This window comes from Excalfactoria chinensis, chromosome 1 (assembly GCF_039878825.1).
Source record: "Excalfactoria chinensis isolate bCotChi1 chromosome 1, bCotChi1.hap2, whole genome shotgun sequence".
NCBI lineage: Eukaryota > Metazoa > Chordata > Aves > Galliformes > Phasianidae > Excalfactoria > Excalfactoria chinensis.
The window spans coordinates 86,247,493-86,265,555 of NC_092825.1; the positions used below are offsets into that span (position 1 = coordinate 86,247,493).

Consider the following 18,063-nt stretch of genomic DNA (forward strand, 5'->3'; position numbering starts at 1 on the left):
AGTCATTTGTCTTACCCCACAGATAATGGACAGCCCAGGGCCTTCTGAGCTGTCATTGCATGACTGCAGGCAATGCCAGAATCTTCCCCTTGAGTAGGGAAGTTCAAGTCTCAAAGTTATTCATCAAAGCTGAAAAATTCCTTACTTGCAACATATTTTCACTAAGTGACTATCTGATAGCTTCTTGAAACTTCTCACAAGATTGAGAGACTTCTTATCTGCTAATAGCTTTCTAACTTGCTGTATGGTATTGAGCGACATAAAGGATTGATTGCACTTGTAATTCCTTAGACATAAAGGCCAGAGGATCCATTCTAAACCTCATGACTAAACGAGAGGGTCTCCTTAACAGTTTTGGCTGACCCTGTTGTCTATTCAGTACATAATCAAGTGACCTTACCATTATGAACCTTGTCAAGTCATGTAAGATTTGTTAAATCACTACCTTCTAGCAGTAAAATATAACTGCCTCTTCTCACTTACAAGTGAAGTATATAATATCATCTGTGACACTCTGGAAGCAAAGTTTGGCTTCACAGGGAGAATGCAAAGTGGCAGCACACATCTGCAGGGAGAAAACAAGAAAAGACAAAGCCCAGCTTGACTTAGCACTGGCCACTGTGGTGTCACACAACAAAAATAGCTCTTTCGGGTATGTCAGCAGCAGGTCAGTACTTGAAGTGGATGATCACATATCAAGTAGGATGGAGGAAAAAGAAAAGGCATTTAATGCCTTATGTTGTTTTTTTCCTTCCTTCCTTCCTTCCTTCCTTCCTTCCTTCCTTCCTTCCTTCCTTCCTTCCTTCCTTCCTTCCTTCCTTCCTTCCTTCCTTCCTTCCTTCCATCCATCCATCCATCCATCCATCAGCTCAGTATCAGTTGTATCAGCTGGTTGGGATGCACAATGGAGTGCTGAAGGAATTAGCAGATGTTATAGCTAGGCCCCTCTCAACAATTTACCCCAGCTAATGTGAGTCTGGGCAGGTCACTGCTGACTGGAATCTAGCCAGTGTCACAGCTACATGAGAGCATGAGAAGGCATAAGAAACTACAGACTTATTAGAGGAACCTCAGTCCATGGAAAATTTACGAAGTAGATTGTCCTGGAGACTATTGAAAGAGATATTTGAACCAAGTTATTATCAGGCATAGTCAGCATGGGTTTGCATATGGACAGTCTTGCCTTAGTAATTTGATTTCCTTCTATTACAAGGTCACTGCTCAGTGGATGGAGGGACAGCAGTGGATGGAATCTTTCTGTATTTCAGTAAGGCCTTTGATATAGTTCCTCATGGCATCCTTCTGAACAAATTGTCCAGCTGTGAAATAAATAGCTTCATGCTACACTAGGTGATTAAATGGCTTGATGGTAGAGCTGAAAGTGTCGTAGTGAATGTAGTGAATCTGAATGGTGGATGGTGCCAGCAGTGTTCTCCAGGGCTCAATTCTGCAGCCATTCCTGTTTAGTATTTTTATCAGTGGTCTGCATGCAGGAGGGGACTGCATTTTCATCAAGTTTGCTGATGATAAAAAACTGGGAGGTGTTGCTGAATCCTGTATGGATGAAAGGCCTTGCAAAAGAATCTAGATTCATTGGAACACTGGACAATTAGCAATTAATCAAATACAAATACTGAGTTTAGTGGCTGGAGAGTAGCTTAGCAGAAGGGGATCTGAATGTATTGGTTGACAGCAGGTTCAACACGAGCCTGTAGTGTACATAGGCAGCCAAGAGAGCAAACCACATTCTGGGATGCATTACACATAGTATAGCTACTCAGTCAAAAGAGATTATTCTCCTGCCATATTTAGCACTGGTGCAGCCTTGTCTAAAAAACTGCATGCAGTTCTGGTGTCTATAATATAAAAAAGATATTAAAGTCCGTGACAGTGCCCAAACAGCAAGAAAACTGGTAGCAGGGCTGGAAGACATCCTATGAGAAGAGGCTGAGGACAGTTGCATTGGACACCTGCAGAAAAAGGGCTGAGAGGCAACCTCACAGAATAACAACACGACCCAGGTTGGGAGGGACCTCAAAGATCATGAAGCTCCAAACCCCCTGCCTGGCAGGGCCACCAAACTTCCATGTTTACTAGATCAGGTTGCCCATGGTCCCATCCAACCTGGCCTTGAACACCTCCAGGGATATGGCATCCACAACATCCCTGGGCAGCCTGATCCAGCACCTCACCACTCTCCTCGTAAAGAACTTCCCCCTAACATCCAACCTAAATCTTTCCTCTTTTAACTTAAAACTATTTCCCCTTGTCCTACTATTATCGTCCCTTTCAAAGAGTTTACACTCCTCCTGATTATAGGTACCCTTCAGGTACTGAAAGGCTGCAATGAGGTCACCCTGCAGCTTTCTTTTCTCCAGGCTGAACAAGCCCAGCTCCCTCAGCCTGTCCTCGTAGGGCAGATGCTCCAGTCCCTTGACCTTTGTGGCCCTCTGGACTCTCCAACAGCTCTAACCTCATTGCAGTTTGTGTGCTGACTTTATGTGCAAGACTAAAGTCATTGACACATAATAGCAAACCTGCTAGGACAGTAGAAGTAGAAGAGTGGGATGATGGGGTTTTCTTGAGACTGACATTAACAGGATTTGTAAATTTATGGGCATACTCAGTCACAAATAAAGATTCCATTCAATTGAATAGCAACTAAAATGTTAATGTTTGGGATTTGCATAATTTTGAGTATGCCTCAAAGAACAGGTGAACAACAACAGTTTACGGGCTGGTTAATAAAAAACTTGTAGGAGTTATTCTTCTGAAATCTGCAGATCTTTAGCATTGTTTAACATTCACCTCCTAGGGCAGCTTTTATCAGTTTTGGTAACCTCCCAGATAAGTACTTGCATTTATATGCAGTGTAACCATTTAGCTGCAACAACGAGTCATGCACAACCGCATTATCCATTATTTCGTCATATGTGATTTATTTTTCCATTTCTTCCCCATTGTTTGTACAGCCTTCCTGGAGCTTGTGTATACAGCGCTGCTTCTTACAGTTGTTTCTTATTTGCTTGACAGTTTTTTCCTTGCATTTTGAAATGATAGTAAATTAAGTATTAGAACTACAAAAACGCAGTGTAAATTAATATCCTTGAGGTCAGTAGAATCAGATTGTGTTGACTGAGTTCCGGTTCAGCTTTTCAATGATGGGCTGCCTAAGGTTTCTTATTTAGTAATGAACACACCTAATACTTTCTCTGTTCTTTGGGCAGAATGTCTTCATAATGTCTGATTGATTTATGAAAATGTATGTGCCATGGAGTGAAAACAGAAATGTACTCAACAAACTCTCACTCTGTAACCTTGAAAATGCAAAAGTTTTGCCTGAATCGATAAAAATAAAAATTAAAAAAAATTGGGAAAGAACCCTCTCATCAATTTAAAAAGAGTGTGTTAAGTATAAGCAACTGGGCAGTCCAATTGAGTTCATATGAACCATTAGCCAGAGTTCCAGCTGAAGTAAATTTAGTGAACCTGGGAGAATATGATACTTCTTAAATCTTCCCACTACAATCTGTGATGCTGTGGTTGTTACAAGGTCATGTTTTTTTCTATGGGATTAAGCACAGACTTAGTGGTTACAGCAGTGGATATAAGGTGGGGAAGTAATAAATGAGAGATATTGGATTAGTTAGAAAATAGTAACAAATGAGATGACCCAGTATCTGAGACATAAAACTAAGTAATATATGGTGAAAACACTGACACAGACATTAAGTAAGTGAGGCTAGTGCATTAAACATGCTTAGGTGGGAATATGACATCGTAAGAAAAAGATAGGTAGCGCATTGTAGATATAGCAATACTCATCCACAACTGAGTTCTGTTTTTCGTATTATCTTGTAATCTACAAGCAGAGTAGAACTACATGGTACAAAAATACAGCAACATAGTACAGAGTATAGCATGAAAAAATGCAAATTCTCTTAACTATAGTTGTTTAAGTTTGTCTGTGAAAAGGAAATCGGATGGGTTTTATGTATTTGTAAACTTATAAATTTGCATATCCGCTTGGTCATATTAATATTAAGGACAAGTTGATTTGAAAATGTCATGTTGCTATGAGAATTACAATATCAACAGTACTTCTAATCTTCACATTTAATATTGTACCCATTAGACCTCAGTAGATATTTAAATTATTCATGACCAGAAAGAACAATTCATCAAAATGCCCTTACATCAGAGGCTGTAAGATTTCAAGCATTGTCATTACATTAATTCGGTAAGAAGCATTTCACTAAAGTCTGTCTTTTTAAAAGACATCAAGTAACTGTAATTTCTTTTCCTAATTTGTTCCATTAATTAATTAGATCACTGTTTTTCAGTTGCCTTCTGTTTCCTACTCTTCTTCCTTCTCAGTCTCATGTTGTATCTAAATAGATGAAAACCTTTATTGCTTCTTCTTCTACTTCTCCAAAGTTCAAGTCATTACGTGTCTCTTCTTTTTCAAGAATATTGACAGAAGTAAGCAGTATTTTATAGCCAATTTTATTGTTTTCTGCAGTTACAAATCGTCGTGCCACTTTTCTTTACTATTCTCCTGTTTAAACATCAGAGAGTTCCCACTAGGCTTCTTCACTGTAGTAATAATATTAGGAGCTTGTGTTCAGTTGATTCTCACTGTGACTCATGGTTGTCTTCCAGAACTGCTGTTTTATAACTCGTTGTAATCTATTCATTAGGTATAAGTGATATTCCTGCTCTTAGATGTGTAAACAGACAACATCCCTGAATTCCTGACCAAAATATTCATATCATCCTCTGTTTTAAAAATTTGCTAGATAACTTACCTTTGAATATTCTTATTTGAAAAAAAAAATCTTTATTATATTTCATTTTTATTGTTTCTAATATGATGCTGTATAACTATGTGATATGTAATCATAATTTTTCACTTATGTAGTCTATGCTTGAATATTGTAAAATATTTATGTAATATGGTACACAAGTATCACATGATCTAATAGCTTTTGGGGAGGTAATTTGTGGGGTAAACAGGATGCTTTAGGGCATTTAGAATCATAATTATGAAATCTGAAAGTATTTATCAGTTTTTAATCTGATAAGAGCCCTGTGGTTTGAGAAATGTGACATAGTGAAAAAGGCATCATAGTTCAAAGACATCCTCTGCTTCCTTAATGCCATATTTTGGTGGGTGGACCAGTTGCCTGCTGAGTCCCCACATAGTTCCTTGCTTACTTCCAACCAGTAGAGTGGGAAAGAAGCATAGAAAGGCAAATGTGAGAGAAAATCCTAAGTCTTGATGGTTATATGAGGAAAAGAACAATCACTCATGACCTCCCACCAGCAGACTAGACTCAGACTCTGAGCAACAAATACTCTGAAGAATACTCACCAGCTGTATTGCTGAGCATTACATTTATATGGAATGGGATTTTCCTTTGGTCACTTGGGATAGCTCTCCAATCTCTTTCCCACCTTTGGTGTACTCCTTGAGGGGGCAGAGTAAGAAATAGAAAAAGCCTTGATAATGCATAAGCTCTGTTCAGCAATAGCTACAACATTAGTGTATTTTGGTCACAAATGTAAAACTCAGCACCACACAGGCTGCTATGAAGAAAATTAACTCCATTCCTGCCAGACCCAGTACACAGATTTGAAGTCAACTGGAAAAAATGTCAGGATCACGGAAGATGCATAGTCTTTAAGTCTTTCACTTCTATTCCAGATAAATATCTTTGAATAGTCTATGAAACAGAACATTGCACCCATTCATTCAGATGTTGCAAAAGTAGCAAGAAATGAACTCCTTAGCCAGGAGTTGGGAACATTTCTGAGTAAAAGCATCTGAAGGTGTAAAATCCTCTGTTACAACAATTCTGCTGCAATAAAGATATATAGTTGTGTCAGTGAAAGCTCAGCAGCCAGATTTCAAAGGTGTCACCAAGAATATGGTTTTAATAATAAGTTTAGTAGAAGGTAGGGATTTAGCTGTCAGAACATTTAACAGAGATGAAGGAAAAGAAAGGCTAATCAGATTTTCACACAATCTGGGGAATTGAGAGATGACATTAAGCAAAATATTTTAAATCACATAGTAGAACAGTAATTTGAACATAATCAGACACCGTGCTCTGCAATGCCATATTTAGAACACTTTTTGACGTTTAAGGCAGGCTGTATGAGGAAAAAGGTAAATAGAAGGTTGTTTTTCTTGAGATGAATATTGATCAGAAGGGTTTTGATGATTAGATACATGCAACTGTCAAAGAAAGCTTTTCTAGAGGAATTACTGTTGCTAATCTGAGGTGATTTACCTTTGAGATTCCACTTCTGTGTTTCATTAAAGAACACTTCTTAGAACATTAAAAGTTTTCTTGAAAAGTATATATGTCTCTACAACTCTGTGCAAGTAATTTGGCACGTATGTAGGTTTTTGCTTTTCTCGATATTTTTTATCAGAGAGGCAAAAATCTTAAGTTTTGTGATTATATGACCTTAAAATCCTAGATGTGGTTGAGTTCCCATTGGATGGATGCAGGGTTACCAGTGCATGTTCCATCTATAATCATGTCCTCCTTTTTGAGCAGTATTGTAGTTAGTATTCATGTGGTTTTGTGTGAAACATCTGATCATAGAATCCATAGAGGAAAGCTATTGGTAAAAAACAGTCATGTTCTTATTTAGGTATTGCAAACACATTGGGGCCCATTTCTGCTTGCCTCTGTGCGGTCACAGATCTAAAGCATTCATACCCTAAACAATGAGATATAATTAACTGCAAATTAAAAAAGCAAACAAATAATAATAATAAAAAAAAACAACACAAAGCAACACAACACCCACTTGTAAGAAAATGCATACAGTATGGTTCAGTACAGAACAGTTACATATTTAAATAGTCATCTGTTAAAATAAAGCAATAGAAGTAGACTCTAAACTGCTTAACCAAAGGCAATTTGTTTTGTTTTTAATCTACTATGTAGTAAGCCTGAACTTCATGATAATAATGCTGTATATACTGTTTGAATCGTTTTTCCATTTCTATTTAGTTTAGATGATGTTGTATACAAATATGTTCCTAATAAAGGCAAATTTTTCTGTCTATAACTGAAATAATTACTATAGGATATCTGCTAAGCAGAAACATAATTATGTTATGCAGCAGGATGACCTCTTAGCTAGGATGTCAAGCTGAGAGTTTATCGTCTCATTGTATGGGACCTCCTTTACAGGGGCTTGGACACGATGATCTCTTGAGGCTCCTTCCAACCCCTGTTATTCTATGATTCTGTGATCTCCATTTTATACTCTCTGACTTCTAACATAAAACATAGCATAGTGTTAAAATCCATGCTGAATCCACATATCTGTCTGAAATTCAGGTCTATCATAATAATGGACTTGGGCATGCAAGAATCTAATAAAGTTCAACAAGGACAAGTGTTGCACTTGGGTGTGAGGCAATCCCAGATAGGAGTACTGACTGGGAGAAGAATTCCTTGAGAGCAGCCCTGTGGAGAAGTAGCTGAGGGTCCTGATGGCTGACAGACTAAATATGAGCCAGCAGTGTGTGCTTGCAGCCTGGAAGGTCACCAGTATGCTGGGCTGCATCAGAAGAGCGGTAGCCAGAAGGGAAAGGAAGGCAGTTGTCCTCCACTGCTTTGCCCTTGTGAGGCCCTATCAGGAGTACTGTGACTTGGGACCCCCAGAACAGGAAGGATGTAGAGATGTTGGAGTGGGTCCAGGGGAGGACCACAAAGATGACAAAGGGCTGAAGCATCTCTCCTATTGATGCAGATGGGCTTATTTAGCTCAGAGGGTGCTGAGGCACCAGCATGTTGCACCTAGAGAAGCTTTGGATGGGATCCTGGGCAGCCTGGTCTAGCGGTTGGCAACACAGCCCATGAAAGAGGAGTTGGAATGAGGTGATACTTAATGTCCCTTCCAACCTAAGCCAAGCTATTCTGTGATTCTGTGATTAGTGAGACTGTTTCTATTTCTTGTCCATGATTAGATCTTCCCCACAGCCTTCACACACCAAATATTTTCTTTCTTGTCTGTATACTCTCATGGCTATTAAGGACTTCGTGTGCTGTTGAAAACCTCCTTTTTATTAGGATCAGGATTACAATTAAGATTAAGGAAACAAGCAGGCAGTCTTGTAATGTTCAGTGCAGCAAAAGTTCTACTTAAAATGACGTTTTTTTTTTCCCTTAATCATATTTGTTTTGTATCTTGGTTAGAATTAGTTCACGCGCTTGGTGCCCAGAAACTACCGAATAGCAAATGTAAAACTGTTCATTTTGTATCCCTGCTATACCGTTTTGTAATGTATCTTGTCTGTCACATGTAATTTAACCATAACACACAAATCAGTTTGATTATTTTTCAGTGCATGTTTCATCTTTTGTTGCAAAAAATGTCATAGAACAACAGTAGCAGCACTTAGATTTTCTGTTGCATTTCCCACTCTAAGTATGAGAAAACAGGTAGTGGAGCACTGTAAACATCTATATTTTTCTGTGCCACAACCCCACAAAATGTATGCTAAACTTGAAACTGTTTTTTTTCTAAAATGCATTGGTTGGAAGTTAAAATAGATGAGAATACTACATAGGGGCTGCACATCTATGTTTGGTGCACATAAAAAGTAGCTATATTCACTGCAAATTTCACCTTCATATCATGGCTTAACAAAAAGGGGGAGTAAGAAAAAACGAGTATAATTTAGTGAAAATTAACACATTCTTGCATTTTTTTTCCTGTATGGAAAAGGGGATAATTTGTGAGGGAAAACGTACTTGACTTGAAAAACAAGTATAACTCACTTAAAAATTGCATAGGATACATTTCCAGCTGTGTTGAAATCCAGAATTTTTACTGTTTCTGGCAGCATGTAAAAACTAAAATTCAGAAATTAATTAATATCCATTCACAATTAAATATAATGTTGTTTCTCATACAATTCGACATTCACTGTGCACAAGAATGTAGCTATAAAGCACAGCAAACTGAATATTGCCTTCATTGCAAAATCGTGAAAAAGAAAGGAAAAAAGAAAATGGAAGAAAAGCAATATTTATGGAAATATCAGCTGCATACTGAAAATCTATTTGAACCAGTGTATTTTTAGAGACTATACTGACCTCATGGGAACTGCTCCTTGGAATTCCTATGTGCATAGGAAATGTTCTCATAAATGCTTAAGTAGTTGATAAATATCAAGGTATTCTGAAAAGCGTTTTTCTGAACTGTACAAAAGGCACAAAACATGTTGTTGCTGTTTTATTTCCTAGAGAGAAAGATGAAAGTGGCAGCAGCAAAATATGCTTTACTGTTGTTGCTTTTTCTTGTATGCCATATTCAGTAATTGAGTGAAATTCTTGACAAACTCCTGCTTTTATCATCTTTAGTGACAGTGGCAATTATATACTAAAAGTGAATATTCTATGTGTAATTAAAATAATCAATATGCTCTTAAGTGTTTGCAGTAGTCTGGCCTTGTATTAGAAGCCTTTACTTAGAACTAGGAGTTAAAACAAAAAATTGAACAGTACTTTTGAACATTTTACTGATGTTTTGGTACGTTGACTTACAGGAAAGCAAACTATTTATCAAGAAATCTTCAAGTTTGAGTCATCTTCTAAGCCTCTTTTAAATACTTAAGCACAGACATCACACTCTTCAAAAATTGCAGTAAATTGTTTACATTGTGATGGTGCTTTAAAGTATAAGACATTGCACTGGATTTCACAATTGTAAGGATGAAAACACTGTATATAGTTTTCTTCTCTGCAGCAGTTCTCACTAAATGGATCTTGATACAGTAGTTATGACCAGCTTGTTTGGGGCGTAATTAAATAAAATTGTGGGGCTCTATTTCCCAGAATTGTTCCTCTTGTGTGTAGTGCTTCATCCAGTGGTTGGCAACTCTGCATGTGACAGTGGGGTTGGAAGTTCCAACCCAAGCCATTCTATGATTCTGTGATTCTGTCATTCCGTGATTCTGTCATTCTATCATTCTCTGATTCGTTTTTGACATTGGCCAGGGAGGACTCTACTGACATGTTCTGAAATCTCTGTGTTAGTTGCAGTCCTCAGGGGCTTAACACATTTGATTTTATTTGTAGTTACAGATTTCTCTTCCTGCTTTGCCCAGGTCCATTTATTTTAATTTATCTGTATTTTATTTCCTGTCAAAAAATTCATGTTTTACCAGCTTCTTGAGTGATATGTGCTTCTCTGTCCATAAAGTCATGCCAAAAACTCAAGTCAGCATATAAGATATGACCATACTGCAAGCTAAAAGAGGGCCAAGAAGCAGTAATAGTGTTGAGCGTACTCCTTGGCTTCCTTGCTGCTTTGCGATGGTCCCACTTGCTGTCCCTAAGACAAAGTTTCTCTAAATTCAGATTTGGGGTGAGATTCTGACCCTCCTGTTCTTGGTGGTAAACACTGGAGTGGTAAGCCATAGGCTGAGAGTACTGAAGACATTATCCAGCTGAACTGAAAACTTGATGCTGTAGAAATTTTTCTCAGTTTTGCTCTCCCTGCCTGTATATGTCTATTTCTAAATTTCTAGTGTAATGCTTTAGCTTGAGACCTCTTCTCTGAGGAGCAGATAACAATTTAAAATGTACAGCAATTGTCAGTCCAAAATGTAAATAATTAATACTACAGATTCAAGCAGATACACTTTATGTAGTTCTCTGCACACATGACTTAATACATTTTTTCCTGCAAAGGGATTCAACCAAGTATGGAGCCCTTTACCACATGGATTATGTATTTATGCTAACAGTCATAACAGAATTGGAAATTGTTCACGTAGTCCTAATAAGCTACTTCACAAAGTGGAAAATAGGCAGTTTGTAGATATGTTTATTGACTGCTAATAAGGAAATTGAATTCTTCTTAGGAATTACAACTATGCAGAGGAAAAAAAACCTGGCATTTATGAATTAATTACAACTACATTGCAGATTTAAGAGAATAATATTCCTCTATTGTATTTAATGAAAAGAAACTCTTTTGAGGAATTTAAAATGTGATATGTGACCTGCAAGAATAAATTGAAAGGTCACGAGTGCTTTGAGATGTGGAACAACATTCCAGATGTAGAATGCAGATGTTCTGTCTGGATTCTTGTGCTGTTAAGACAAGCGTATAGCCTTGAAATAAACAGAAGTGGATGGTCTCACTTGACAAAATGGTACTTCTTTTCATTTTATATTTCCGGAGTCTTGAGCATTCTGTTTATTTTAGAAATGACCAAATCTTTTCCACTGGACTCAATGGGACAAGATGAAGGTATTGATGACCTGGGTATCTTATTACTGGGGAAGGATCTTATTAACCCATCTGTTTAAAACATACGAACAAAGGCTCTTAAGCAAGACTATCACCAAATGGAGCAAATACATGCAACTTCAACTTATAACAGTTATTTTGAAAGTCCTTGGAATTTGATTTGCAGTGTTAAATGATGGCAACATTGCATAGAAAATGAATGGATGTTATTAAGCACAGCAGTTAGGTAATGTGATGATATGCGATGTATCATCACCTTGTTCAATAATTTCTCATCCTCTGCTTGTACTTTTTATCAGCTTTCTATACAATAATGGATACTCTTAACTTTTCATTTTATTTTGTGAAAAGCTCAGATATTTTCTTTTGCCTCTCAGCTAACTATATATGTTCTTTGTATGATGCTTCCAACTAGGAAGCAATATAGTGGTGAGCATCGGATGTGTAATTCACACCATAAAATTTTACTGTTAATGTTCAACTTACTGTAGCAATGTATACTCACATTGGTTCTTGGCATGTTAGAAGCATGACACTAACAATTTTACGTACAAGTAGTTTAAATGCTGAGGGAGTTCATTTATACCAGCATAACCAAGGGGATTGCTTGGTTCCCTGTTTCATGTAGGATAGCTAAGGGGATTGACTTCAGCTCTCTGATTCTTGCCATGATGATTAAGGGAATTTTTTTGAACACCTCATTTCATGTTGTATAGCTACTCTAAAAGGATTAGTTTTGGATTGCACTTTCACGTAGGAAAGCTAAGGGGATTAGCTTTAGCTTTTCATTCTCTGACACAATAACTTGGGACAGTTGCTTTCGCTGCTCATGTGGTTGCATCAAGAATTTTCTCACCATTGCTGTTCTTATTTCGTTTTTTTTTTCTGTCTGTTCATACTACTCAAAGTTATTTTACTTTGTTCAAGCTTTCTGCCCTGCGATCAGCAAGCATGTAGCCCATACTGAACGTTTATCAATAAAATGAGAAGCAATGAAATTCCACGTGTTTTTGATCTCTTCTTCATTAAAACTCAGCAGTTACTGTTTCTTCAGATAAAACCAAGTTTAGGAATTGTCATAACCAGTCACATTGGTGGTTCATCTAATGTACTGTCTGATATCTGACAATGAGCATGACTATGAGTTTCACTCCACTACCTGTTGGAGCGCAACTGCAGCAGAGATGCTGGAGCAAATCCAGTAAGAGTATCAACTGAGTCACAAATGGTATAGCCAAGCACCAAATCCAATACAGCTGACACTCTGAAATGCTATGATTTTTTACTTGGAGAGCAGAAATGTAGACTCAAGTGCTATCAGAAACTCTCCTTATGTTTCTTGCACAGCATTGCATTTGTGAATATATCACTTCCAGTTAAACCAGCTCTTAGCTCTGCACTGTGCAGCTAGCACAAATTAATATTTCCAAACATAGAAGCAAGTGAGATGTCTGTATGTAAATTCAAAATAGGTACTTCATGTGCAGCTGAATAATTTATGTCTATACTGTTAAATAAATCAAGATCTGTGCACTGGCCTTGAAGACAGAGGTGCATATCTCCACAAAACTGTTTTGAATACTTGCTCTTAACCCAAGTCTCACTCTACTGAGTGCAGAATTTAGACCATACATTTGGAAACTAATGAACTTCTTCCTTTAATAATCTGTTTTTGTATCATTTTTAATTTGTATGTACTTGTATAGTGGAAGTTCTTGGAAATTAAGATTTTTGTTTACCAAACTGCATTAACATCTGACTATCTTTTAAACGTATGGATAGTTCTTTTGAACTTTAAAGTTAAAAATATGTTTAAATTCTGTGAGGATATGGTCTTATATATCTGTGTTTTGTTAGAATAGGTGTGTAAGTAATCAGAAGAAAACAGATGTTGACTTTTTGTTTGGTACCCATTAACTCAATGCATACCTCATCCAAAGCTCTTCATGGTAGTGTTCCCTGACAGATGTGCCCTGTCCAGATGTCTCATGACCAGAAAATGTGTTAAGAGGAGTGCTAGCTAGCTGGAAAATACTAAAGCCACACCAGAGACTCTCCTACCAAATAAGCAGAGCAGATGATAATGCACCTACTGCCATTGTCTTAAAATACTTATGTACTATAAACATATTAATACAGTACAAATAATATATAATATACAAATAAATATATTAATATAGTACAAATCTAGCCTTAGGGGCAATATTCTTAAGAGAATATCTGCAAAAATGTATGTTGCTTATATACCTAATTTTGGTCCTCCACAGTGCAACACAGCAGAAGTGTTTCAGCACTTACATACTGCAGTTAGCTGTCAGTCACAAGCTGTTAATTTCTGTTTTGTGTGTGGCCTCTTCAGTTTTAAATATACTGCCATGACTGTATATAAACATGAGAGATGTGTGAACCGATATACACTTTGTTTAGGATCATGGTTCACAATTATCTGAATTTCTCTCATATTTTGTTCAGCTCAGTAGAACTCAGTGCTTGAGTTCATCCCCTCAGTGTGCTACCTCAGCTTTGAACTTCCAAGGCTTCTTTCCTGTGACATTTTGCCCTTTACCTCTAAAAATGACAGAATAAAGCAAACTTTATGTGAAAGTTTCAAAAGAAAATAAGGAATAAGAGTTGTTTCCAGAAACACTAACCTGACAAATACTGTAGTGTTCAAGCCCTTTATGAAGTATCCATATATTGAGCCAAACATACCACAAACCACCTCAGTAAAAACTGAAATTCTCTCTAATGAATTTGAGGTGGCACTTCTATGAAAACTTGGCTTTAATGTAATAATCTACAATTATTAATTTTTTTTATTTATTGACTCCCTTGGGTAACGTGACTGCATGTATTTCAAAGTTAGGAATATATAATAAAATATGGTGTTTCTGACTGTAGATTAATCACAGTCAGATAATTTTGTGAATCTATATGAAGACAAGTTTTTCCAATACTGTCATGTGCAGAAATATTATCAAAGAAAGGGGTAGAAAGTGTTAAAATTGATGTTAAGAAGCAATATCTTAGGTTCAAGTCACTATTTCCTGTCTTTGTTTCTGAAGACTAGTGAAAAATTGATTCTGTGCAATTTTATGTAGTTTTTCAGTTATTTTTTTCCTAAGTTCCTCAGATTTCCTCACTTTTACTTCTTTGTGGGAGCTGAACATTAATTACTTACTCTTGGTTTACTTGCATTTGCACCACAAGTTGAATTATCTGAACTGTAGGACTGCTTATATGTAATCCCTGAGGGCACAGTAATGCTAAGCTGCATGGTAAAAACAGTTATGCATCAACTTCATGCTTAGACTCCTTGGACGTGGAATTCAGCTCTTCTTAGGTCCTCTGTGACTCATATAGCTGAGGAAACCCAGCCTTGTAAAGTTCATGGCTTTGCATGATACCATATGTAATTACTTTCAATACCTTTGGGAATATGACAGTAGAAGAAAAACACTTGTATTGAAATTCCTAGTTCGTCTAAAATAACGCCACAGCTAATGCTGACTGACATGATATTTGAGAGAGCAACTTTCTTAAATCCCAGGATTTTTTAACAATCCTTCTAAATAGTAAAGTACATTTGGAGGCTGTCACTTAAAATCTAGTGTAAAGTTCTTACCATTCATGAATTTCCTTGCTCTTTTCCATTTATTAAAGAAAACAGGGGACTAAATTCTGCCACTTCTGAGTGAATGCAGAAGAAACAGCAGCTGCCTTGACCACTGTCTGAAAGCAGAGTACTTTCACATCTAGACCCTGGCATCAGTGCAGCTGGCACACGGCACACTTAGTGAAACTCCTTGGTCTTAACAGAGGAGAGCAGATCTTAACAGGCCAGCAGGGAGAGGGAGGTGATTGTCTCCCTCTACTCAGCTCTTGTGAGGCCCCATCTGTTTCCAGGCCTGGGGCCCCCAGAACAGGAAGGATGTGGAGCTCTTAGAGTGGTCAAGAGGAGGGCCATTAAGATGATAACAGGGCTGGAGCACCTCTCCTATAAGAAAAGGTTGAGGGAACTAGTCTTGGCTAGTTTGCAGAAGGGAAGGCTCTGTGGAGACCTCATTGTGGCCTTTCAGTACTTGAAGGGAGCATATAAATAGGAAGGGGAATGGCTGTTTATGTGGGTGGATAGTGATAGGACAAGGGGGAATGGTTTTAAAATGAGACAGGAGAGGTTTAGGTTAGATATTAGGAGGAAGTTTTTCACTCAGAGGGTGATAAAGCACTGGAACAGGTTGCCCAAGGAGGTTGTGGATGCCCCATCTCTGGAGGCATTCAAGGCTGGGTTGGATGTGGCTCTGGGCAGCATGTCTGGTAGGCGACTGTGCCCATAGCAGGGGGTTGAAACTTGATGCAGTCCTTTTAAACCCAGGTCATTCTATGATTCTGTGATTCTGTGATCTTAAATTTTTTTGCAGCGCAAGCTAATGGCTGTGTCTTCTGTACCTGTTAAAGGTACAGACATGGATGATATTGATAGTACATTCCATCCATAATGTGTGAAACCCTACAGAAGTTACAATAACAAACTTCTCAGAGCATTCCCCTCCATCCTACCAGTGCATACTGATAGCATAATACCAACTGCATTTTGTATGGAAATAGCATGTATTAAATGTTTCTTACCAAACATAAACTTACTTACATAAAATGAGAATCAGTGGCTAGATCAAAATCAAAGAGAAGATTCCAGTTTACTCTGGAAGCAGAGGATATATATTCAGGCCTGTGTTTATTGTCCAAATATCCACTCAGCTGGGCTGCACTGGGTAATTTACCGTAAGCATCTTTGGATGCAAATTTCCATTTCCCTTGGGTGGACCTTATGCAGGCAGAGGACTTTTTTTTTTTTTTTTTCTTTCAGAAATCTCAAGCAGCATACAATAGTTACAACAGTATTGCTTAGAGTGCAGTTGAAAGACCAGTGTTTTAGGGAAATAGGAAGCTAGGAAAAAGCTGTAGCTGGAAATGTGTTTTGATATCCATAAAATAATTAGTAATAATTTTTTTTCTTCTCAAGTGAATTGAGAGATTATCATGTCTTCTGAAAAGGAAGCCCAACCTAATTTTAAAGACTCTATACAGAAATGGCATGATTAGATTTTTGTTTTTATTCTTCAAGATATGTTGTGTTTCTACTGTCTTATGTTGTTAAGAAGCTGTAAAATTTTGACTTCATCTACCAAAGGTGAAAAAATTAACACTACACAAAAGTAGTGATGGAATTTTGCTGTACGAATCCTGGCAATATTCAAGAATAAAGGAGCAATTGATGCATGATACATTTTTCCTCTGTTTTCCTATATAGGTAGATAATTAAATGTATTTTCCAGCCGAACATTCACAGTGTTTAGGTAACCCTGACAATTCTCAGTTTTGTCACTTTAAGTTTAAATTAATTAAAATAGCGCGTTAAGTACAGAGAGCATTTGTTTAATTAATTACTTGCTGGCTTGCTAGTAGCAGTGGTAGTCTAGATGAGTCTCTGCAATTGTGCTTGTCTTGTGATGTGTCACATTTGGAATTACTGTTTTATCCCAATTGTTGTAAGTTTAGCTTTTTTGAACCCCGCTGTCTCACAAGTTTTCTGGCTGCATTTGCCTGTTCATTTGGCTTACTTCTTTCCAATCTGTCAGCAGGCTTGCAACATTTTCATTTCTGCTAGCTACATCAGTTAGATTCCCCTCAGTGATCAATCTGTTCTGCATTCATTTTGCCATGTACTGTGCTGAATTTGTAATTATGTCTAGAAATAGTAACTGACAGTTGGTCAGCAGAAAAATGGGGCAAGTAAGAAATTGTGATGACATTAGTTTAACGTACTTAAAACAAAAATGACAGATCATATATAGGATAATTTAATAACGAAGTACTTCATTTATGACAGCAGTGTTTTCCAAGTCAAGTGACAATTTGCCCCTTTAGGAAATGTTAATACTTTGTAATTCAAATATGTAGTCTCCATTTCTTACCTTTCACCACCATCTGAAAAGTATCCCCAACTGCAGCTGGCCTTTGACATGTCATGATCCCAGTTGCCAAATCTCATTTAGACTGAGGATTTGTGCTAGTCTCCCACATCCAAGTAATTTAAACTATTTTAGTGGGGATTTTTTCTTTGTTACCCATATATGTTTATACTGCTATATCAGTTGGTAATAGTTTGGAGCTTGGACGCCAGCTGTGTGCATCCTCTCATCATTGTATTATCTTAGTGCACGATTACTGAGCAAGATCCTGAACTTGTAAAGTGTTTCAGTTCACATCTTCAGAGCACTGTCCATAATTTAAAAAGCAGAATGAAAAGTAATTCTGCTTTCAAAGCAACACAAAACTCAACAACTCCCTGGAAACACAACTCTTTGACCTTCCTATCTGCATGTATATATTAAAGAAATATATATTGTTTTTCAGCTAACAACAATTTGAAAACAGAAATATTTGTCTGTTTAACATACTAGCAGTGTATGTGACAATCTACTTTTACAATCATACATGATTCTTTATTACAACTGTGCATTTATGTTAAGGTTGTGCCAGCAAATGAATACTGAAATGATGTCTAGGAAATTTTTGGTTGAAAGATGTTCTGAGATTGCTGGTTGTCAAAGCTTTTTGCATAAAAACTGCACTAGAAATGTACATTACACTTAACCACTTTAATAAGAACCGATAAAAGAACACAGCATTTTAAACCTTTTAAAATCATATTAACGATGTAATATTGAACTTGTTGCATTTGGGACTGGGTTATTCTTAAATTAATCT

General features: G+C 37.2%; 1 protein-coding gene across 4 annotated transcripts in view; it reads left to right on the forward strand.

Annotated features, from left to right (window-relative positions):
* The window catches only part of EPHA6 (EPH receptor A6), a 463,816-nt gene that overhangs the window by 39,777 nt on the left and 405,976 nt on the right, over nucleotides 1-18,063 (forward strand). The gene's annotated exons all lie outside the window — the stretch shown is intronic.